The sequence below is a fragment of the Ceratotherium simum genome, chromosome 13 (assembly GCF_057802395.1).
Source record: "Ceratotherium simum simum isolate JZ-2026a chromosome 13, ASM5780239v1, whole genome shotgun sequence".
Lineage (NCBI taxonomy): Eukaryota > Metazoa > Chordata > Mammalia > Perissodactyla > Rhinocerotidae > Ceratotherium > Ceratotherium simum.
The window spans coordinates 26,085,086-26,109,550 of NC_141912.1; the positions used below are offsets into that span (position 1 = coordinate 26,085,086).

The 24,465-nt window shown below is 40.2% G+C and overlaps 5 non-coding genes across 5 annotated transcripts; 3 read left to right on the forward strand and 2 right to left on the reverse strand.

The window, feature by feature from the left end:
• Positions 1-3,278: 3,278 nt before the first annotated feature.
• Positions 3,279-3,351, reverse strand: TRNAV-CAC (transfer RNA valine (anticodon CAC)). The gene has a single exon. It is a non-coding gene; the product is annotated as a tRNA-Val (tRNA).
• Positions 3,352-9,991: 6,640 nt separating this feature from the next.
• Positions 9,992-10,073, forward strand: TRNAS-CGA (transfer RNA serine (anticodon CGA)). The gene has a single exon. It is a non-coding gene; the product is annotated as a tRNA-Ser (tRNA).
• A 1,447-nt stretch (positions 10,074-11,520) lies between these two features.
• Positions 11,521-11,593, forward strand: TRNAR-ACG (transfer RNA arginine (anticodon ACG)). Its single transcript has one exon. It is a non-coding gene; the product is annotated as a tRNA-Arg (tRNA).
• Positions 11,594-12,773: 1,180 nt separating this feature from the next.
• TRNAL-UAA (transfer RNA leucine (anticodon UAA)) lies at positions 12,774-12,856 on the reverse strand. Its single transcript has one exon. It is a non-coding gene; the product is annotated as a tRNA-Leu (tRNA).
• A 6,678-nt stretch (positions 12,857-19,534) lies between these two features.
• On the forward strand, positions 19,535-19,607 carry TRNAV-AAC (transfer RNA valine (anticodon AAC)). Its single transcript has one exon. It is a non-coding gene; the product is annotated as a tRNA-Val (tRNA).
• Positions 19,608-24,465: the final 4,858 nt, after the last annotated feature.

Sequence of the window (24,465 nt, forward strand, 5' to 3'; positions counted from 1 at the left end):
TTGCAGTTTGAGTCCAAAGGCAGTATGCTGGTGAACTAGGAAGAACTGCTGTTGCAAAGTCTGAAGGCAGTGTGGTGTCAGAATTCCTTCTTATTCAGTGGAGATCAGCCTTTTTCCTATTCGAGCCTTTAACTGATTGTATGAGGCCCACCCACATTATGGAAAGTAATCTGCTTTACTCAGAGTCCACCAATTTAAATGTAAATCTCATCCAAAAACACCCTGGAAGAAACAACTAGAATAATGTTTGACCAATCTGGGCACCATGGCCCATCCAAGTTGACACATAAAATTAACCATCACAACTGGTAAATATATTTATCCTACCGAATAATTTCTAGACAAGGCCAAGACATTCAAAGATGTATATCTGCGCTAGAGTGTTTCTCCCTGAATGAAATACTATTTTTCCCTTCTGGTCTCAGTAGTTTTTTTTCTCATCCTTTAGATCCTATTAAAAGTCATCAGTTATCTGATTTACTAGTCAGAATGGCCTACATCACTTTTAATCTTATGATCTTGTGCCCAAATAAAAACTAGACTTTGTCCATCTATCTGCATATTCAGCTGACAGCACAAATGTAAATTTTGGCAAATTCAGCCAACTAATTTCTTACCAAATAAAATGAAAAATGATGCCTGCTAAATGTCCTGTACATCTTGTAAACAACAATGCTAAGAAGAGGTGTGGTTTACTCACCTATGATTGAAGCTTTCATAATTAAAGGCTTTGGTCAGTTTTCAGAGTCATTTGGTAATTTCTCATTCAGAAATGAGATTTTTGACTGCATATAAATAGATGGATATGGCATATTTAAACATGTGCTTACAGGATATCTATCATTGCTACTGGCCATAGAAAAGATGTTAAAATGTTGGCCTGCTGTAAAATCATATTTTCAAATTATGGATCAAGAAGAATGCCCTACTCTAAATTAGGAATATGTTGAGGATGAGAATGTAGAAAAGAATTACAGTAAAATAGAAATTTATATGCTTCTTTTCCAAAACTATTTGATGATCTTTGAAGAGGCCATGAGGAGATTAGAAAAGGGTGAACCGACTACCCCAGAGTTGTTCAGTTACGTGTCAATTGCCACAAAAATTCATATACTGAAAAAAATGACTCAAGTTTTGGAACTAAGACTATTTCCAAATAGTCTACTAGGCACTGCCCCCAGCTGCTATTTTTAAAAAATCACCAGAAAAGGGCAGTCAAGTTAAACAGAACTTCCTCATTTCTTTTCTAAAGTAGTAACTTATTTGGAATCCAACTTTTATTTTACAAGTTCAAATTACCTCTGTGCTTTAAAACCATTTTCCCCAAGAAAGAGAGGTTTGACTGCAATAGTATTCAATACGCTATGGGATATGGAATATTTTTAAATGATGGACATTTTTGACATGGAGATGATATGATGAATTTATAGAGGCAGAGGGCCTGATTGACAAGCAGCAGGTCTACCCAAACAAGAGGTAAAGTAGATGGACACTTTTGGAGAGCTAGAAAGTAATTCCCACCAGTCTAAGAACCTGCTGTTGCTGTTATGTAAAATCCTGAGGATTCCATGCTCAAACATTTTTGTTGAGAGGATATTTAGTTTGATGTCATCCCATTGAATTAACACCAAGAACAATGTAATATGGGCTTGATACCAGCAGAGCTGCACGTCAAAGTGAATTTTACCTTTAACTGGTTTTGGTTATACTACACATTGAAGAAGAGAAGAATGTTCTAACAGCTGCAGGCAGTTGAGAGAAATAGCACTGGAAAAGGAAACAAAGAACAAAAATATCCTACTGTATCATGGGGCAGAAAAAAACCATGTCATCGTTACTTTTTATTAAATACAGATAATTTGTTTAATTTGTCCTATTGTATCTGTCATCCTTTTTAAAAATGTTACATGTATGTAATGATACAGTCTAGGAATATATATAGTCTAGGAAATTTAGTATTATTAACAATAATATAATCTAGGAAATTTAAATATCCAATAAAAAGTTTAAAAATTTCTGTACCAGAGAACAGAAAGAAATGTTATAAAAATGTTGTTATATTTTTCTCATATATTATTTGTTTAATTAGTCCCACTATTAATTACTAATTGCCGCTTTTAACTAATCCTATTGTTTTGATTAAATAATAGCATTTATGTAACAGAATAGCAAATAGAATAACATAGTTTCAAATAAACACCTGTTTTTCGTATTTTTATGTTAAGGTAATAATACATATGGGTAATTATTCATTGTATATTATATGATTGTTTGTTAGTTCGGCCTGGTGTGGCTATGTCCCGGGTTGGCTCTCTAAAAAGCTGGTCCTCTTAGCACACAACTCCCAGTGTTGAAAATTAGACAATACAAGTGCTCCGAGAGATCTGGAGCGAGCTTGCTCCGTCCTCCCACCCAGGACTGTCCTGGCCCGCCGGGCACCGCCTCGAGCTGGACTGGACAATGATAGCTGGAAACGTCCGGGAGAAAGAACCGCCAGTTTATTTCAAAGGCCCGGTTTAGGCCTCCTGCCGGTTCTCTACACAGCACACGCCTGGTCCGCCCCGCTCCTCCACCAGGGAGAGCTGTGCGCGCAAACAGAGTCCCATACGCCCGGCCAGCGGAGCTCCGGGACTGGACGAGCCAGCGCCCGAGGCAGGGACGCGCGGGCCTAGGGGGCAGCTCCGACCACGCGCTGCCCGGGGGCAGACTCTCCGGGACGCAGAGTCTCAGATCGAAACCCGCCGCCACCCCTGTCCCGGGACCACGTTCCGGGCCCCGCCCGGCCTGGGAGCCTCCGGGAAATGGCGCGCGTTAGGAGCGGGGGCCTCGCTCGCATTGTCTCCGCAGCCCATTGCAACATCTCCTCCCACGATGCAGGGGGTCAGTAGATTTGGGTTGAAAATATTTATCTGGCAGGAAATAAACTGGGCTGGCGGCTGATGTCCTTGCCGGATACTGGGTAGCAATTGCCACTCGGTTTCAAGGTGAAACCTGTCTTTCGTAGAAATCCAAATTCCAAAGAGAGCAACCGGTCCCGCTGCGCCGGCTCGTCTCCATCCTCTGATGCTTTCCCAGGGACCCTCACAGGCCTTGCGTGAACCCAGCAGAGGGGAGAAAGATGGGGAAAAGATGTTTCCATGTGAACAGCGAAAAGATGCGGTAGCGCCGTTCTCTCGGGATAACTCCTGCTTTCAAACAGAGGCCGAGTGCGACGATTTGTGAGTTATTTGTAAATATAAGCAAGTTAAAATCAAATACATTTCGGGGGGAAAAAGATGTGTTTCCGCCCGGTTTCGAACCGGGGACCTTTCGCGTGTGAGGCGAACGTGATAACCGCTACACTACGGAAACGCCCGGTGGACGTTGACTGCACCACACATACATAATTGAGGAGATTTTGCCTGTAGGTCCCAGGCCTACTTACAGGTTTGTTGGGGAAATGTCCATTGTTGCTGCGCATTTCTCGATTTTTTCTATTTATTAAGGAAAAAAAATCCTCATAACCAAGCAAAGCCTTCTCCCAGGGCACCAATTCTTGCACAAATTCCAGGCATGAAAAGCTAAGGCAGCATCCTGGAGATTTTTTGGGGTTTTTTTGGTGAATTAATGATATAAGTTTTTATTTTTTTAAACTTTTTTCCAGTTCTATTGAGATATAATTGGCGTACAGCATTGTATAAGTGTAAGGTGTACAACATAATGATTTGACTTACATGTATTGTGACATGATCACCACAACTGGAGAATTTGATTCCAAGACCTCCCCATGCCGTCTGCACCTGTTTCTCTGTCCGTGCAATGCACCCAGATGTTCATCTCTAGGTGACAGAAAATGACTCTTTGGGGACCAGAATTGAGCGGCCTGAGCTCAGGAGACCATCAGAAGCCATCAGAATTTTCTGCCACAGCCTCCTCACTTCCTTTGCAGAAAATTGACTAGAAGTAGCCCTGTGGCTCCATCTAACTACCAGGCTTCTAAGAAATATAGAGGAGGAGACGAAACATTTAGAGAACATACCATCTCTGGCACAGAATGCAAGTGCAAAAAGACATAATCTTTGCTCTCAAGGAACTCAGAATCTAGTAATATGTCTTCCTTATAGATTCATGGTAACTTTGTTCTATTGTTTTATTGTCCAAACTTACAGCTGCTACAAACAAGAATCAAGACAAGATTATAAGTCATCTTACTCTTGGATCTCATGTTCTTTCTATCATAATTGCATTGGAGATATCATATTAAAGCAAATTTTTTTTTAATATAAGGAATATATTCCAACTAAGATGGCAATATTTGGCAACAAAATGTAACTGGCCCCAGTTGCTCTTGATGACACTCAGACTGAGAACTGGGCTTTCTAAATTTGCTAAAAAATTAACCGACTTGGGTAAAATATAAATTCCTATCTTGGGGGATGGGTAAGGATAGGATAGTAAAAAAAGAAAGGAGTAAACTGCACAAAAATTTAATGATATGTGATCTATATTTTAGTCAGAGAGTTTGCTAAAAATTAGGAATATTAAAGATTTTATTTTTTTCTGGAATGAAATAAGCTTAGAAGGTGAGAGCTATCACCTCTCTCAACCACATTTAGGGAAATTATTCTACATTTCCAGATTATGACTCCTAGTGCTAACTGGTAGAAGCAGCCCTTCTACCCTAGCCTGAGAAGGTTAGTGCCTCTTGCCTGAGGAATTTGTAATGACCTCTCTGAGGTGGTTGTCTTACTAGGCCCTGCTGATAATCCTCAGGATCTATCACTACCACTTCTCCCTTTTCTGAGACCCCAGAGGGTCAAGTACAAAGTGTGACCCACAACGAGCTGTGATACACATCAAGAGAGTTGCATGATTTTGCCAATTTATATTGATGGAAACCTAGCAAATTTGAATGGGAATGGATCTTAAGGGTATAGGATCAAGGTGGAAAGAATATAAAGTTGCATCAGACCAAATTCATTGATATGGTTTTCCTAGGCAGAGATACCTGGTTTGATGTTTCAACTGAAGAGCCTAGGCACAGCTCTAATTTTTTATTAATTAAAAATTATAATTAGTAAATGATTAATATAGGAACCCAGAGTTAGAACGACCCAACAAAACGAAATTGAAATATCAGTACTTCCTTGGTACTCTGTAGGGCAAAGTATCTAAGGGCTTAAGGACACTAAAATTCTAGAATGGATTTATCTTTTTCTCAGAGGAACTAACTTTCACCAAGGTTGTGAGAAATAAATTCATGAGACGAGCCCAGCATCCTTGAGTTGCTCTGTGGTGACTCTTCCTTGTAGGCCAGAAATTTTAGTGGGACCTGCTACCATTGAACTGCAATCCCTAAACACAATGAAAATGATTGAATCACAGGGTAACAGGGGCCAAATGTTGGCATTTAATTGCCAAAGACTAGATGGGTGTTGTTAAGAACTGAGTTGTGCCCCCTCAAAATTCATATGTTTAAGCCCTAATCCCCAATGTGACTGTATTTGGAAGCAGGACCTTTAGGGAGGTAAATAAGGTTAAATGAGGTCATAGGGTGGGGCCCTCATCCAGCTGGACTGGTGTCCTTTTAAGAAGAGAAGGACACACAAGAAATATATCTTTCCTTATGTGCACAGATGAAAGGCCATGTGAGGACACAATGAGAAGGTGGCCATCTACAAGCTGCAAAGAGAGGCTTCACCAGAAAACAACCCTGAAGGCAACTTGATCTTGGACTTGATCTGTAAGAGCGAAAAAATCTCCCAGACTCAAGCCATGTTTGAAGGAAAAGAAGTCCAGTTTCTCTTGAGAAATACCACTGGCATGTTGCCAAAAATTTATACTGTTGTTTTTCCTCATAGCCTTTCCTGAAGGGACCTGTGTCCATTTACCAAAGTGACAGTGCATTAGGAAAAAGGAAGTAGTCTTTTCAGGGATTACTAGACAATGGCCCTGAACTGGCATTAATTCTAGAGATGTAAAACATTACTGCTGTCCACCAGGAAAGGTAAGGACTCATGAAGGTCAGACAATCAATGAAGTTTTGCCTCTGGTCCATTTCACTGTGGGCACAGTGAATCCCTGAACCGCCCCTGTGATTATTTCTGCAATTCTAGATAGAATATATTGTTTCTATGACTGATGGAGTGAAGGCTACTATGGCGTAAAAGGCCAAATGGAAGCCACTAGAAATCCCTCTAACTATGAAAATGGTAAACCAAAAGCAATACTGGTATTCCTGGAGGGATTGCAAAGATTAGTGCCAACATTAAGGACTTGAAAGATACAGGGTTGGAGATTCCCACCATATCTCTATTCAACTAGCTTATTCAACTGTAGAAGACAAATGGATTAGGGAGCATGACAGTGAGTTATTGTAAACTTAGTCAGGTGATTATTTCAATTGCATCTGCTATTCTGGATGTTGTTTCATTAATGGAGAAAATTAGCACATGCCCTGGCATCTATTATGCAGCTATTGATAAGGTTAGTGATTTTTTCTCTCTACTTAATCATAAAGACCATCAGAAGTGGTGGGCTTTCAGCTGTCTAAGCCAGCAATACACCTTATCTACCTTACCTCAGGGGTATATCAACTCTCCAATCCCATGTTATAAATTAGTCTACAGAGACCTTTACCACCTTACCATATGCTCTAAAGTTGAAAGCTGATTATTGTTTTAAATATGGACATTTGAGGCAAATGTATATTAATGCAAACTGATCAGAAGGTGAACGGGTCCATCTTTCCAGAACTGGCTCAGTCTTGTGAGCCTCATTCGTGTCTCTATTCCAGTCTTAGTCTGTTTGGGCTGCTATCACAAAAATACTATAGACTAGGTGGCTTAAATGGCAAACATTTGTTTCTCACAGTTCTGGAGGCTGGGAAGTCCAAGATCAAGGCGCGTGTAGATTCCAAGTCTGGCTTCCTGCTTCATAAATAGCAGTCTTCTCCCTGTGTCCTGACATGGAGGAAGGGATGAAAGAGCTCTCCGGGGTCTCTATAAGAGCCTAATCCCATTCATGAAGACTCACCCTCATGATCTAATCATCTCCCAAAGGCCCCACCTTCAAATACTATCACATTGGGGATTAGGTTTCAACATATCAATTCCTTTTCTGACTTCAACTATGTTTAGTCAATAATTAGTTGACACTGACCTCCTGTGCAGTGAGGCCAGGGGCGAAATGGGTCACAGGTCTGATTAGGGTCACAGTTCCACTCCTGGCTGTCTAGTTTTCCTTTCTTTTTCTTCTGAAAAACATCTTTCTTCCTACATTGTTCAAAGAAGTGATACTGAAACTTGAGAGTAAAGGTGATACTGAAACAAATTATTAAAGCGTTTTGAAAGGAAGTTATCCTGAATTGATTCTTCACATTGGGAAGTGCTGCCCCACGGTGCAGCCTTGGCTCTCAGTTGAGTCTTCAGGAGTCTTCATAGCCACCAAAGGAGCCATCTTCTAAGATTTCTTTTTACCTCTCACTTCTTTCTTCCTGAAATTCAGAAAGAAAGTTGACTGAGACACTCGGACTAATTTTAAAATCAAAGAAGGTTTAAAGGAAATGATAATTATCTACTAGTACTTTCTCCACCAACTTTCTTGTTATTGTGCAGCGTCCACACTCATTTGCCGTTTCACAGCTCTCAGTCCGGGGGTTAATCCTGGGGAAAAGAGAAAGAAAATCTCCTGGGGTAATGCTGTGTGTAAGAAGGCTGCAGGCTCACGGTGCACCAAGTCTGAGAAAACGTTTAGAACCGAAAAGAATCTCAAGGAGACTGGAAGGAAGGGATGAGCAGGGACTGCTTTGCGATGGCGTCCTTTTAAACAAACGGCTTCCTCTCTCCGTTTTTTTTTTTTTTTTTTTTTTCCTTAGGGACTCTTTAATTTCTTGGTAGAGTAGAAGGACTAGGGGGAAAATCAAGGTCTAGCTGAGAAAGAACCAAAAACATTTCAACAGAGCCTTTTAATTTGTGGGTGCATTTCACAATCTTCGTCCCAAGATTATTTAAGTCTCCAAAGTGTTCTGCCAGAGGCACTGGGAATTCAACCAATGAAACGGCCACGCGGCCTGCCTTGGGCAGGTCCCGGTCTGTTGCACAACTGTGAACTGGTTAAATGGCAAAGCAGGGGTCTGGGAACCGGAGATTCGTAGTCACTCCACTCAGTGCTCTTTGCCCCTGAAGCCGAGAGAGGATTTCCGGTGAAAACAGCTCCTGGAATCTGTCCGCTGGACGGAGAGCTACTCTCTCGCCGAGACAGAGAGTAGAACGAGGGGTGTGCTCGGTTCTCTGCAAAAACAAAACAGAACAAAACACACAAAAAATGGTCTTTAAAGTTGTACTCCTAGACCCAGAGGAGGAAGTTTAAGCTATTTAAATTCTGCGAATTTGGACAAAATAGTCCACCGAAAATACACTGTGGAGGGAGAATTTTTTCCACTCCCCCCAGAATATCCTAGACCAAATCAAGATTGCTCTCCAAAGGGCTTTGAAATCAGGATGTGCAGATGGTGGGTCTGACACTCTCAGCTACCAGCTGGTCGTGGCTGCACAGACGGTGCTGGCACACGGAGGATCCAATTCAGTGTCTGAAGAACGTTCCAGGACCGTCTGATCGGGGATCTGATGACTCTCCCAGAGCCTCCCGGGTCTCCCTTGCCCTGCGCGTCGAGGGCGAGACTTGGACGCCGTTTCAGAGCTTTCTTGCCTTTTTGCCTCAGGGCCCCCGAGTGGCTTCAAATCGTATTTTGCGCGATTAGCTCCCTCTAGGGGGCCAGGGGAGGTCTCCTTCAGAGCCCTCGGTATTGCTGAGTTCGAGAAAGGAAGCTCCCTTCACCATTCCAGAGGAGACCTAGTAAGAACAATTTTTATCCTCCACCTCCTCGTTTATAGTGTTTTCTTGAGCTTTTATTTAATTTTTGAATAGGTAACATCCAAAGTCTAAGATGACATGCAATTACCTTCTCCCTCCTGCTCCCAAACAATTCCATCTCCTTAGTCTCCAGCCCCTCAACTGGTTGCTGTTGTCGCGAGTTTACTGATTATCCTTGAGAGAATTTTTGTAAAAAATGCATATATAATCTAACACAAATATATCTCCAATGGTAGCATTCTATACAGATTGCTGTAAACTTTGCTTTTATTTTAAAATGCATATGTACATAATGATCTTTCTCATTTTCTATTTTTTTTAAAGCTTCAGTGCATGGTTGTGTATCCTAGTTGTTGGTTTTTTTAGTTCTTTATGTGAGCCGCCGCTGCAGTATGATAAGTGACAGGCAGGTGGTGTGGTTCCACCATCGGGAAACGAACCGGGGCCGCCGCGGTGAGAGCGCCAAATCTCAACCGCCACACCACCGAGGCTGGCTCGCCCACTTTCTTCTCAATAGGTATAGCACTCCGCCGTGTGGTTATGCTGTAATTTATCTAATTAAATAATTCTGAGTAACTAGGTTTTTCCCAATCTTGCTATTAGAATTAATGCTGCAGAGAATAAGCTTCATCACAATATAACCTCTCGTGTGTGCAAGTACATCTTGTACATTTATGGAAATGCTGTATCAAAGGGTATATGGGTTTGAAATATTGGTAGATCCTGCCCAATTGTCCTCCACAGCAGCAAAGCGTAGTTTATTTGTCTATGGAGAGCACAACTGAATAGGATCCTGGGCACACTTAATACAACTCCTTACTTCATTCCCTGCCACCTATGAAGCAAAATCAGGCAATCCATGAAGATTGTAGAAAATTTTTGAAAATCAAGGATTCTTGTGATGCTGGGATATTGCCTTCTTTCAGAGGTGAGATTTCGCAGCCCGAGGCCTGTCAGGTTGAGGTCAAGCTGGATGAAGCTGGGAAAGCGCTTAGAGGAGAGATCTGATGGACGGGCTTGGGGGCTGACTTCCTTTTTATACTGCCAAATAAACAAGAGCGACAAGCGTTGATAGGGTTATAAATCCGGGCCTTGCACGAATACGTTTTTTAATACACAAATAGGGAGGGCATGTCAGGCTGTGATGGCCGAGTGGTTAAGGCGTTGGACTCGAAATCCAATGGGGTCTCCCCGCGCAGGTTCAAATCCTGCTCACAGCGTATTTCACTTCTTTTTCTAAGTCACAAAATTTAATTCTCACAGAAACTGTGATTCTGTGCTTTCACCTTATTCCACAAGCAAACTGACAAGTAAGAAGGCAGCCTCCTATCTCTAGATCTGTAGTGTCCTACCCACTTTTTCCCTAAGTACCCCTTTGTGCATTTTGACCCTTATGTCCTTTTCCAAGCTGGGCATCTGTGAATCCCTGAACGCGGGGTGGTGCTTCCTTTGGCCGCACTATCCACAGCCTCTCCGCAGTCCACACGAAGCCTAGGACTTAGCGCTCAGAATAGAAGCTTATTTTGTATTGAGATTGTTAAGCCTGAAAGCAGCAGCAGACCCTAATGGCAAAAAACAAACAAAAAAAAAACCCAGGAAATTTTATTTTAAAAAATCTGTAATAAAATTCTCGGTGCTGATATTAGAAATGTCAGTAACTTCCTTAAAGAGTTCTCTGGTATTAAAAACCAAAAGCAAACAAAAAAACAAGCTGATGGGAACCATAAAGGTCTAAGATCATAAATATCCATCAGTGTGTGTGCCAAACGCTCTTTAAAACATTGAATTGAGGAGATCGAGGCAAAAAGATACACAACTTGACAAAGGCAATAAATCTAGAGGGAGAGGAGTCCAGATAAAGGCCTTGTGCACCTGGCTGCGCTTGGACCCAAACTGTTGTGCTTCTAGTTCTGGAGGAGAGGACCGCTCTCACTTATTAATAATTTTGTATTTCCACATGCCTGTTTTGCCTACATTGAGCCCTCAAATATAGCTAGCCAATTTATGTAATGATGACTGGTATTCTTTAATTTTATAATTATATAAACTCCGAGCTTCTAAGGTCCTATGAGAACTTGGTTCTTAAAATGTTTACCTTTATTGAATTCTTGCTTCCCTTTGGCCTTACACAATGTTTCTGAATGTCTTTTCTGTAGCACAGAGTCTGAAATTGTTTTCTCCGAAGTGATTTATGGCTCTTTGGGAGAGTGAAATGGAAATATGATTAATACCTTAAGAATGTATTTTATTTCATTTTATTTTTTATTATATCAAAATTTAAAATTATGTGGATCACTAATTATTGATCCACAAGAAGCATCAGTATCTAAAAAGAAAAATCAAATTGATGGATGGACAGAAGAACCAACTGTATAAGTTAATGAAGTATTCACAAGTAGAAAAACAGACAACAGCACACACATAAATGAAAAAAAAATGTGAATGAGTCATTCTCTCACGTACATGATGTTCCAAAGCAGAAAATCCTTTTATAAATACAAATATTTTAACGGAATGTACCTTGTGCAAATTGACCACAAAGCAAATCAGTCAACTTTAGCAGAATCCACAAATCTTCCTTGATAAATTCACTTCTGTCTGCATCATGTAACACTATTTTCTCAACTATGCTAACGAATAACGGATAATCGAAAACCCTGACCAAGTGGGCCAGTGGCGCAATGGATAACGCGTCTGACTACGGATCAGAAGATTCCAGGTTCGACTCCTGGCTGGCTCGGTAACTTGCTTTTTGTTAGAAAACTGTCTTCTTGTGTCTGTTATTCAAATTGATAACAGAAACAAATTCTTAAAGTCCTTCGAAAGGTACTTCATCGATCTGACTCTTCACCCTGCGTGGTGCTGCCACGCAAGGCAGTCTTGGCTGTCCAGTAAGTCTGAATGGATGCTCAAAAAACCCCTCTTCTGAAATTTCCTTCTTTTTATCGCGTTTCTTTTACTGACACTAAGAAAGGGAGTTGGCTGAAAGAGATCTTTGGAAAGACAACTTAAAAAATCAAATAAGTAATATTATTCGACCGTAAAAAAAAATGAAGTTCCGATACATGCTGCAACATGGATGAACCTTGAAAACATGCTAAGCGAAAGAAGCCAAACACAAAAGGCCATATATTGTATAATTCCATTTATATGAAATGTCCAGAACAGGCAAACAGAGAAGCCAGGATCTGGGGAAACGGGAATGGGTACAGGGTTTAGGGGTGATGAAAATGTTTTGAAATTAGATAATGGTGGTGGTTGAGGAAGAAGGAATATGAGGCCAGAGAGATACAAAGGAATGAATAACCACAGAAATGGTTACCATGTAGGTACAAATAAGAATTTTTTCCAATTATAATCACACTGAAAATAATTACGTAAAGCAAATCTAATAGCGACAGATTGTACAGTTATAGCATCCGTGAAAGCAAAATATAGGACAACAATAACATAAAATATAGGAGGGAGTATACTGTTGCAAACTTCTCACAATACACAGGAAGCAGCATAACATCATTTGAAGGTAGACTTGGATTAATTGTAGCTGTGTACAGAAAACCTTAGGGAAAACATTAAAGATGGTTTTAAAAGACATATAAATGATAAGGCAGTAGTGGAAATAAAAGTAAACCATGAAAAATGCTCATATATTTCAAAGACATGAAGAAAGAGATCAAAGAAAGGAAGAAAGAACAAAAGGAACACATAGGAAACAACCAATAGGATAGATTTTAGTACAAATACCTCAGTAACTACATTAGACGTAAGTTATATAAATCCACCAATTATAGACAGAGTTCGTCAAATTGGATAAAAGAAATTAAGGCCCAACTACATGCTGAACCAACTCCTAACTTTGCACAGGAATTTATTATTTTCAGGTAAAATAATAATAATAATACCGGCTAGAAAACGAGACCTACCGGGAGTGGGGTTCGAACCCACGCGGACATGCGTCCATTGGATCTTAAGTCCAACGCCTTAACCACTCGGCCATCCCGGTGACGGGCGAGGGTTTTTGATGTCAAATATTACTGGGTTAGAGTTAAGAGTTGCTAGTCCTTGGAAGGTTACAAATAATGTTATACCCGTGAAATCTGCAACCAGACTTAAAAGAGTGTAAAGAGGAAATAAATCTTTGTAATGCTTCTTGGAAAAAAACTAAGGAAAAAGTTTATTTTCAACAAGTGTTATCTAATCACTAATTTATACTGAGTGTTAGGGAAAGATGGAGCCATCCCTGCAAGTCGTGGATTTGCATTAAAATGAGGAATATTGTTACAAAAGAAGCACATTGATGCTACAGGAATACTCACTTTTCCAGACCCAACTCACTTCGTCACCACTTATGCTCAAGAGAAGACACGTCTTTTAGAGGGTGTGCAAAGGAAAACCAAGGCGGAAAGAAAGTGCAGTAACAGAGATGGAGAGAATGCAGCTGCATGCGCCGTGTCTCATAACTCTACAAAGGGGATATCTACACTTGTTATTCCTCATCAGAGAATGCTGTTTTGACTGCTGAATCTTAGCCCCTGTTCTAAACCCACTGAATCTGATTGTCCAGGTGAGAACTTCAGGTCTGGAAAAAGAGGATAGTTAATGAGGAGACAAACTGCCTGGAGTATTTGGAAAACCCTAGGGCACGCAAATGTAGTTTGGAGTTTGAATACATGACATTGGTTTTAATAAGGAAATATTTTAACCCAGAGTTCTAACTGTACACTAATGAGATCTCTTTCCTGAGTACCTACTATGTGCTAGGCACTGATCCAGTTGCACATAATCTACCAAGTCAGTAAGACACTGCCAGACACTTCAAGGATGTGGTAGTGAGTTATATAAGAACTCATTCAGGCAGATCCCAGATGGGTATGGGGGGGGGGTGGTGTTGTGCTGAAAGTCTGTGAAGTCTTCTGGAACCAGAGATGACATTCAATCCTGAAGTAGGGTTGGAATAGTAATAATTTATAAACATCATAAAACATCTATTGAGAGCCACAAAAACAAATAAATAATACCTCTCTGTTATTTTGGTTACTAGTGGAAAAAACTGTGATATGAGATGGTTGTGTCAGCTGTACCACACAAGCATAAAAGGTCCAAGGACAACTCTCCCCAGGCTTAAAACCACTGAGGCAGAAGGAGTCCAGCCCTTGTTGGTGCTGCACAGAGCTTACTAAGTTCACAAACATATGTCCTCCATTGCCTGACAGAGCCATGAGAAAGGAATGTGTCATTCACTTCATTGGTCCATCCAGCTCAGAGCTATCTCTGGCCTTTTAGACACTCTATGCCAATGAGCAAAGAGGTGATATGAGAGATTCTTGCCTTTATAGATTGAGGGAAATTAAAGCCTGTCAGTGTTTGGGTCCGAGGTGAGTTGGAAAGAGTGAGTAGCAGATGCAAGAATGGGCATATCAGAGAAAGGAGTCCCCAGGCACTGGCAGACACAAGAATTATTATATTATTCTATTACTGTGATTCTTCACATAGAGTAGAATCATGTGTAGAGTTTATAGAATATACTTATCTAGAGAGTGTAAGAACCTAAATGTAACAGACACAAATTAACAGAACTATATGTAGAAAAATATCTTTATGACCTACAGGACAGAGAAGAATTAAAAAAAAACAAACTTTAAAAGAACAAACAATAAAGCAAAGCATTGGTATAGTTTACTTCATCCAAATCAAAGACATGTTCAACGAAGGCCACAATAGAAAAGTAAACAGACACAGGTGAAAAAGTGAGAGATATTTGAAACATTTAAAAATGACAACTTAACCTATATACTATGGTCAGAAGCCACGAAAATCAGCAAAATCAGACAGAAAGTTCAGTAGAAAATGGATGAAGATTAGGAACAGGATACTCACCAGAGCCAAGATAGAGACAAAGAATCTTAAAAGATTAACAAAACTTTAAACATTGAATATTATTAGTAATGTATAAAAAGTCAAAATAAAATGAGATGTTATTCTAGCTACATTAAGTTGGAAGAATTAGAAACCTGTATGTGTCAAATACTGCAGGAATGGAGATGTCATGACCCTCCTGTCCTGCTGGTGAGAGTTTATATTGATGCAGCCATTCTGAAGAGCAATCTAATTCTTTCAACTCAAGTTAAGATTATTCGTACCCAATGATCCAGATATTCTGCTCCTAGGAGTGTGTAAGCTCTCCTCTACACACAAAAATCACACAAAGGCACAGATTGTGTCATATGTGTATGCTAATTGAAGCATTACTTTGGGTTTTTAGAATCAGATTCACATTTGATGCCATAATTGGACAGTAGATAGGTAAGTGTGGTAAATGCATAATATCGAATATTATGCAGCTATCAGATGTAATAGAGTAGAAATACATGTAACAACACATGTGAACTTTAAAAAGAAATTTTTCTAAAAAGATATTTAACACAGTAAACATTTTTCCTTCATTACACTAATCACTCTACTCTCCGGTCCTCAAAGTCTTGCTGCTGCTCTCCACTTTCTCATATTTTTGTCCCTCTGAATTTATGCCTTAAAACATCCGTAATAGTCTCTATAGTGTAGTTTGAGATAGAGAGAAAGCGAATGCTATGCTTTATTTGCCATAATTGTGATTAGGTCTACCTCTGACTTACTGTGAAACCCCAAGGATTAGTAAAATAGTAGGTGGTGATCGGAAATCACCATTTATATTGGGATCAAAATACTAAAGAGGCTAGAAAATAATTTTGATGCGGAATTTCACTGTCTCTCGTTTCACCACTGACTGTGTCAATCTAATGAGGCTAAGCTGAAGAAACAAATGTCACATCCAGGACATGATCAGAATTTCATTGGCAAGCTGTTGCTATTTCTGATCACACTTTCTAAGTTCTGACAAATGCTGGCTCCCTTACCACTATCCTTCCTCCTCTACGGCTCCAACATCTCAGAATATGGAGCTAAGGGACAGGACCCACGTGAGCTCCACTTTTAGGAGCCACAATGAGACTATCTCCTATTCCTGAGTATTAATTTCTCTCCATGGTGCTGGACTCAAGGCCTGCTCAGGCCATCTGAATCCCTGGCCTCTTTGTTGGCTGAAGTTGGCAGCATTTCCTGTTTTCTTAGCTTCCATTACAGTCCCCCAAATCAGCCATTAAATTCTGTGTTCTGAGAATATTTGGCGATTATAGGCACCGAACTTTGCTGAAAATGATTTTAGTGGCTCCTTATGGTAGCCAGAAAGAAATGAGGGAATATAGATGTCAGGAAGACCCCAGAACCCTGCAGTCCACTGAGGCAGGCATCATCCAGATGGGAAAGGTTGTAAAACAACTTCTTGTTCTCTCTGTTATGAAATAAAAACCCAGGACAAAGGGGTCAGTGCTTGGTTTATTTTGGATCTAGTGGGAACAAAACTAGGGTCTTCTGCATGTAACACGCAAGTGATAACTGCTACACTAAGACACAGTGTCCTTGCTGAGGAGGAAGGGGCAAATGCGAGAAACAGCAGGGAGCCAACAACACGTTGACTACAGTTAACAGGTCCAAGAACAGTCTCATCACTAGCTCAGGTGCGGAAGATATTTTAAGTGCTAAGTAACTGTACAGGCATCTCACAGGGCACAAGTCTGACAGGCCCCTCAGTTAGAATACACCGGGAAAAAGTAAGTTTAAATGAATTCTTGATTTTTACCTGGTCCTTTTTTATTTGTTCATTAATTCATCCATCCATCCATCCATCCATTCATTTGCTCAAGGAATATTAATTGAATTCCTATTATAAGCCAGAGATTGTTAAGTAGCTTGGAATAAAGTAGTGAACACAACAGACAAAATATCCGTTTCCTCATGGAACTTATGTTTCAGTTCCAAGCAAATAGTAGTTGCTGATTAAATATGCCCTTTTTGGTGAAAATTGTAACCATACTTAACAGAATTTTTTTTATCAAATCCCCTTCTTCAAGATTGGAAAAATTTGGTCCCCTAGATATTGTTCACAAAGCTAAGTTGAGAAATTGATGCATGAGGAAGCTGCTAATATATGCGTAAAACTCCAGTAAATACATAGTGTGGGAAATGTTTATACATATATATGTGGACACAAATGTATTTTTTCTCCCTGGTAATTTATTCCAAAGCTAAGGAATAAATTTTTTCTGCCTTGATTTTAGACCTCCCAAAACACTTCCAGTCTCTTTATTCTTGTTGTACACCTTTCCTTGAACACTGCCCCTGTGTTTTGTTTTCAAACCTCAAGAAAGTGTCTCATTCAGGAGTATTAAAAGTGAGTGTCTGAATGAATCTCACTACCAAGGACCTGACAGGCTACTAGCCTGAGGAAAAGAACACTCAAGTCCATGCACTGTCTGATAAGATTTTAGTTCTTCAGGCCATTCAGCTTCAAAAAGAAAAGAGCCTATGAGACCATTTGCCCCTCAGACAACAGAGAAGAACGTTTGGTACCTGCATCCCCTAGGGGCTCAAAAGAAAGTGAGCCCAACCTGCCCTGGAAAGATGGATTTTCAGTGACACCTAACTCTTCACAAAGGCGAAGGCTCACAAAGATTGCTCTGGAAACAATGCCAAATAATAGATTGATTCCAGGAGCAAGGGACATTGTCAGAGAAAGATTATCTTTTAGAGCAGAAGTTCTCAGCAAAGAAAGCTGAGGACCAATCTCCAATAATTAAAAATGCAGGTAATGTTCTCTGTACAGTTCTTTCAAATGTTATGAATGCTTGAAACATTTATCATAAAATATCGGCCCTCTTCATTCATTGTTTACACAAAAGGCAAGAGGTCTTTGGATCAAAATGGAAAATGTCATGTTCTTCTTTAAACAGCCAATTCTTTCCCACCCATCACATTCGGATTAAATCTAAATTCCATAGTGTAGAGGGTCATACTTTATCTCCCTGATCCAGCATATGTTATTTTACTTACTCTCAGTGTAATCAATTTCCATGAGGAAAAGGAATAAACAAAGGCACACTCTGATTCAAATCTACAATTGGAGCTCCTCACAGAGCATTCACAATCTGTGCCATGTTCACCCCACTGCAGGAATCCCCTCTCCATTCAAAGCTCTTCAACCACCTAACACTTTTTTTTCTGTTAAAAATGTCACATCATTTCCCCTAGCAAGTATTTCCTGACCATTAAGACTGGAGGGGATGCCCCTTTTCTGTGCTCATGTGACATAACTCTGTGACTTTTAGAGCTGTCATTCCATGCAGCACTCTTGTTGTAACTAAATTACTGTGTATAACCAAATTATGATCATCTTAGGGATCCTTTCCCTCCTTCTAGTTTGTCAGCTCTAGTTTGTCATTTCTAGTTTTTCAGATACCTCCAGTGACCAGAATGGGACGAGGGCTATTCAATAGTCTTTTTTTTTAAATAAATGTCAAACCAAATTGCTGAGAAATCTTAACAAACACACATATGCCTTAAATATAATAGCTGTTTTTCTTTCTTTTTTTTTTTTTTTTTTTTTTGGTGAGGAAGCTTGGCCCTGAGCTAACGTTTGTTGCCAATCTTCCTCTTTTCGCTTGAGGAAGATTGTCCCCGAGCTAACATCTGCGCTAGTCTTCCTCCATTTTGTACGTGGGACGCTGCCACAGTATGGTTTGAAGAGTGGTGTGTAGGTCTCCACCGGGATCCGGCCGGCAAATCCCAGGCCACGGAAGCGGAGTCCGGGAGCTTAACCACTATGCCACTGGGCCGGCCCCTAATTGCTATTTTTCCTGCTGATCTAATCTCAAAACAAAAAAAGGTGAGACTAGTGATTGTGCTGATGAGAAACATGCCTCTCTCCTCCACTACCCACAATATTTCCATCGGGTCGTGTTTTAGCTTCCACAAGAGGGAGCCAAGGCTGTGACTTTTCTCAAAGGCCCGGAAGCCTCTTTCTTGTCACTAGTTTCTCAGGACTCCTTTGGGGACAAGCACTCTTTCGCTATTGAGCATCTTCTGCAGGGGCTCAGACTTAGAAGCTAGTAGAAGGCAGATTGCTTCCAGCGTCCAGGGTAAGGACGGTGACCTAGGATAGTTGAAATGGGGTGAATAACAAAGAAGAGTCGGGTGAATCACAAAGGTCACCCTCCTGCTATGAGACGTTAACGGCCATCACACACCGAGCTGACACAGTCAGAGCAGTAAACGTGAGTAACGAGAACAGAAGAGAGAAGCTCGTTTGAAGTCGGCTAGACCTCCTCGCCAGCTCCCACTGTCACAAACTTCCCAGCCACCCCCACCGCCCTCGCCTGACAGACAGCTGGGCACAGTCCGCCGCCCTCCCTCTGCCCCGCACTCTCTCCCGTCGTTGCCCAAGGAAGTCCCCTGAGCTCCGCCAGTCGGTTCTAGTTCCTGAAGGATGATTTTCAGTCATCGAGAGATGAAGATCAGGGCGTCTTACAAGGTCAGAGAAACCAGCGTAGAACATATCAAGAAATTTCTTGAAATAAAATTTCCCAGGAGTCTGCCTAGGATTTCCCTGCCTGGTGCTTGTAATGTAATTGGGGCTCTGGGAGTAGCATTGGCCTGGCCATGAGTTATGGAGTTTAGATGTTGTTGATTCTAAGAATCGAAAAGTGTAGAGAGAAAAATAGCGCAACAACTAAGAACACACCCTGAAGGAAACGATAACTTTAAGGTCTTTGTAACTAATTCAAAAAGATAAATGGGAAAAAACAGGCGGGTTTCCGTAGTGTAGTGGTTATCACGTTCGCCTAACACGCGAAAGGTCCCCGGTTCGAAACCGGGCGGAAACAAGTTTATCTTTTCACGAAAAATCTGAATTTACTTCTAGAAATTTTCTATCTAAATCTCTTTACATTTCCACCAACTCTCAAACATTCGGGCTCCCTTTGCGGCCCAAGACTTTCAATTACAAGAATTATAGAACAAGATAAAAGCTGAAAAAGGCTTCCTCGGCTCTCTCAAAAAGTAGTCGTGTCCGTTGGGTTAGAGAAGATACTGCTCTGGGCTGCGGTGGCTGTCCACAGAAAGAGGCGCGGTCCCCACCCGTTATGGGCAGGAATAGTGAGTGAATTGCACTGAGACAGGAGTGTGGTTGATGTATGCAAGGAGGATCAAGAAACCAACTGTAACCGCAGCAGAAAGAGCCCAATGGAGAGTACTTCGTGTAGGCGGAGAGGTAACAGAATGGAGAGGACAGACCCAGTGGAGCTTTATTATTTCTTTTAGGACTTTGGCCTTTACTCTGATACGATGAGGAGACGTTGGATTTTAAGTAGGGAAGTAACTTTACATGACTTGAGTGTTTTAATTCGGCCCCTCTGCCAGCACTATGGAGAATATTTTGTATGCAGAAAAGAATGGAAGCAAGGAGATCTATTAAGTCCCTCTCATCATGCTACATATCAGAAATAACTGTGGCTTGGGCGGGGTGGTGGCAGTCGAGTTGGTGAGTAGTCACAGTCTAGATGCATATTAAAGATAGATTCAAGAGAAATTCCTGACAAAATGGATGTGAGGAATGAAAGTTGAATCAATGATGTCTTTGAGGTGTTTTGCTGAAAAATTGGAAGGATGGAGTTGCCATTAACTAAAATGGGGAATATTGAATGTAGCAGTATTATTAGGAATTCTGTTTTAGACGTGCTAACTTTTACATGCCTAGTATAAAGCAATCAAGTGTAATGCTAAAGAATGAGTTGAACCTACAAGCCTGGTGTTTAATGAAGTGGTCTAGACTCAGATACAAATTTGTGAGTCATAGTCACATAGACATTAGTTAAGCTTTGAGAACAGAGGAAATCACCAGGCAGCGAGTGTATATAAAGAAGAGTCCAAGGACCAAGCCCTGAGACATTCCATTATTAAAAAGGGTGGGTGAGAAGAGGGGAAACAAAGGATATTGAGAAGGAGAAGCCAGTGAGTTAGAAAGACATTCAGGACAGCAGTGTCTTGGAAGTCAAAAGAAGAAAATGTTTTAAGAAGGAAAATGTGCCTATGGACCCTGAGAAGTCAAAGACCTGGAAGTAGTCATTAACTTTAGACATTTAGAGGTCATTGGTAATCTTGACAAGAACTTTCCATGAAGTGGTGGTGCCAAAAACCCTGAATGTAGTGAGTTTGGAGAAGAATGGGAGGAGAGAAACTGCAGATAGTAAAACTGTATAGTTCTTTAGAGATTTTGTATAAAGTCATCTGAGAAACAGGGCAGTAGCTAGAGGAAAATGTTGGGGCAAGAGAAGTCTTTTTAAGATAGGAGTCATACAGTATATTTGAACATGAGATTCGTGAGATTAATCCAATAATCAGGAGAAGATTGTTCTAGTCAATGCAAATAAAACTCTCTTTAAGTCACTAGTAATACACTGATAGGAATACAAGAATATTTCTTCCCCTGAGAAGACCAAAGAATTTTCCAAAGTTCTATGATAGCACATGTCACAAATAGATTTTAATTACTTGTTTCTCTTTTCTGTTATTTTCTCTTTTCAGGACAAAGATTCATGAAGACTGGTTCTAGAAGGATGCTAAAATTGAAAATGGTGGAAGGAATCATGAGATGTCCACTATGGAGTAACAGACTTGGCAATCCACTAGTTTGCCATGTCATTAGTCTCATTTAATAGACACTGCTCCACTATCAGCCTGCAATCACAAAAGTGCTATATGCTTTTTGAGTGTGGTCATATTTTCTAACATGTAATGCTGACACCCAATGTCTGGCCATATATGATTGGGCCAGAGCTCTCAAAGGCAGTCAATCCATGGGCTGGCAAGTAACCTGTAAGGAGACCTATAACCTGATCCTCAATAAAAATCCCTGCCACAAAACTGGTTCCAGTATTTAGGTATGTGGTCAACATGGATTTTTTAGGGAGGAAATTGGAACTGGAAAAAGCAAAGAGAATCAGACAGTAGACAGAAGAGACATAATAGATTCAAAGACAAAATGACACAGAAATTTACTCATTCATATTAATTCCTGATTGCCAACATATAGATCAATGAACTACTGCCCTTGAGTGGGTCAGGATAATCTAGACCCTCTATAGGTTTTGTTAAATTAAGAGACTTTTCTAGCTAGAGTATAGGTGACCTTATTTCTAAAACCCTCATTGGATAACTCCCACTCCAACTAGCTTCTAGATATGGCAAGAAGAGAATAGAGACAGAGAAAGTTAACACCAAGTGGGTCTTTCTATGAACTTTTGGAAAAGGGAAATGTGCCTTTCCAGCTCTATTGGCCCAACATCTCTGGAGGGCCATATCTAAGGTGATGTTTGTTCCTCTCCCCCATCTTCTCTTCAAGTGTGTGTCCTCCTTGCTTTAGACAAAGAAGAACTTAATCACTCATTCATTCAATAAATATTTATTGGATGTGTACTATATGTTAGATACTGCATTAGTCACTAGGATAACAGCTCTGAACAAAATAGATAGAAATCTCTTTCCAGTGGCAGAGTTACAGAAATTTTTTAAAAGTAAAGTTGCATATAAAATGCTAGATGAATGTGATAATAAATGCTAAGGATAACAATTAATCAGGGAAGGACATTAGGGGTGAATTTTTTTTAATTTCAATTTCTAAATGGAGTTTGGCGACATTTGAGCAAAAATCTGAAGGAAGAAAATGAATGAGCCATGGGGATATCTAGGTAAAGTTATTCCATACATGGGATATAGTGACCACAAAGACCTTGATGTAGAATGTACCTTGTGTATTTGAGGAATAGCAAGGAGGCTAATTCTGCTGGAGTAAAATGAACGGCATTTTAATGTATATGTCAGTTATCTATTGTCACAAATATACTGCTTAATAAACCATCCAAATTCAGTAGCTTAAAACAATTAGAATGTTTTTAGCTCACTAGTCTGTGGTTTACTAATATAGGTTGGGATTGACCAGGACTGTTTATGTCCCAGCTAGGCTGACTCACATGTTTTGTGAACAGACAATCAGCTAATCTTGGCACATTACTTATTTTCCAGCATGCTAAACCCAGGGAAGTTCTTATGACAACAGTTCAGGGCAAAAGCAATCAAGGGAAAACAAACCCCCTCTTGGAATGATTATATAAGCAATTATAGCAAGGTTGTGGGATACAAGGTTAATATACAAAAGTCCATCACTTTCCTACATACCAACAGTGAACAAGTGGAATTTGAAATTAAAAACACAATATGATTTACATTAGCACACCCAAAATGAAATACTTAGGTATAAATCTAACAAAAGTTGTATAAGATCTATATGAGAGAAATTACAAAACTCTGATGAAAAAAATCAAAGAAGAACTAAACAAAGAAAGCAATATTCCATGTTCATGGATAGAAAAACTGAATATTGATAAGATGTCAGTTCTTCTCAACTTGATCTACAAATTCAATGCAATCTCAATGGAAATCCCAGCCTGTTGTTTTGTGGATATTGACACACTGATTCTAAAGTTTATATGGATAGGCAAAAGACCCAGAACAGTCAACACAATATTGAAAGAGAAGAACAAAGTCAGAGGTCTGACACTACTTGACTTCCATACTTATTATAAAGCTACAGTAATCAAGACATTGTAGTAACGGCAAAACAATAGATGCATAGATCAATGGAACAGAAGAGGGAGCCTAGAAGTAGACCCACACAAATATAAACCAGCTTATCTATGACAAAAGTAGAAAAAGCAATACAATGGATAAAGGACAGTCCTTTCAACAAATAGTGCTGGAACAATTGCACATCTACATGCAAAAAAAATAAATCTGGACACAGACTTGACACCCTTCACAAAAATTGACTCAAAACGGATCACAGACCTAAATTTAAAACACAAAACTATAAAACTCCTAGAAGATGACATAGGAGAAAAATCTAGATGACCATTGAGTCTGGTGATGGCTTTTTAGATACAACACCAAAGGCACAAGCCAAAAAAACCCCAATAAGCTGGACTTTACTAAAATCAAAAACTTCTGCTCTGCAAAAGACACTGTCAAGAGAATAAGACAAGCTACAGACTAGTAGAAAATACTTGTGTAAGATATAACTGATAGAGAACTGTTATCCAAAATATACAAAGAACTCTTAAAACTCAATGACAAGAATATGAACAACCTGATTAAAAAAGGGGGCCAAAGATCTGAACAGAAACCTTACCAAAGAAGATATACAGATGGCAGATAAGCATACGAAAATATGGTCAACACTACATGTCATTATGGAAATGCAAATTAAAACAACAGTGAAGTTAAACACTGATAACACCAAATGTTGAGGAGGGTGTGGAGCAACTGGAACTCTCGTATATCGCTGGTGGGAATGCAAAATGGTACAGTCTTTTCGGAAGGCAGTTTTTTGCTTGTTTTTTGGTGAGGAAGACTGGCTCTGACCTAACATCTGTTGCCAATCCTCCTCTTTTTGCTGAGGAAGATTAGCCCTGAGCTTATGTCTGTAGGCATCTTCCTCTACTTTGTATGTGGGACGCTGCCACACATGGCTTGAAGAGCAGTGCTTAAGTCCACACCCAGGATTTGAACCTGTGAACCCCCGGGGCCACCAAAGCAGAGCACACGAACTTAACCACTACACCACTGGGGTGGTCCCTGGAAGACAGTTTGACAGTTTCTTACAAAGCTCAACACACTCTTACCAACCAT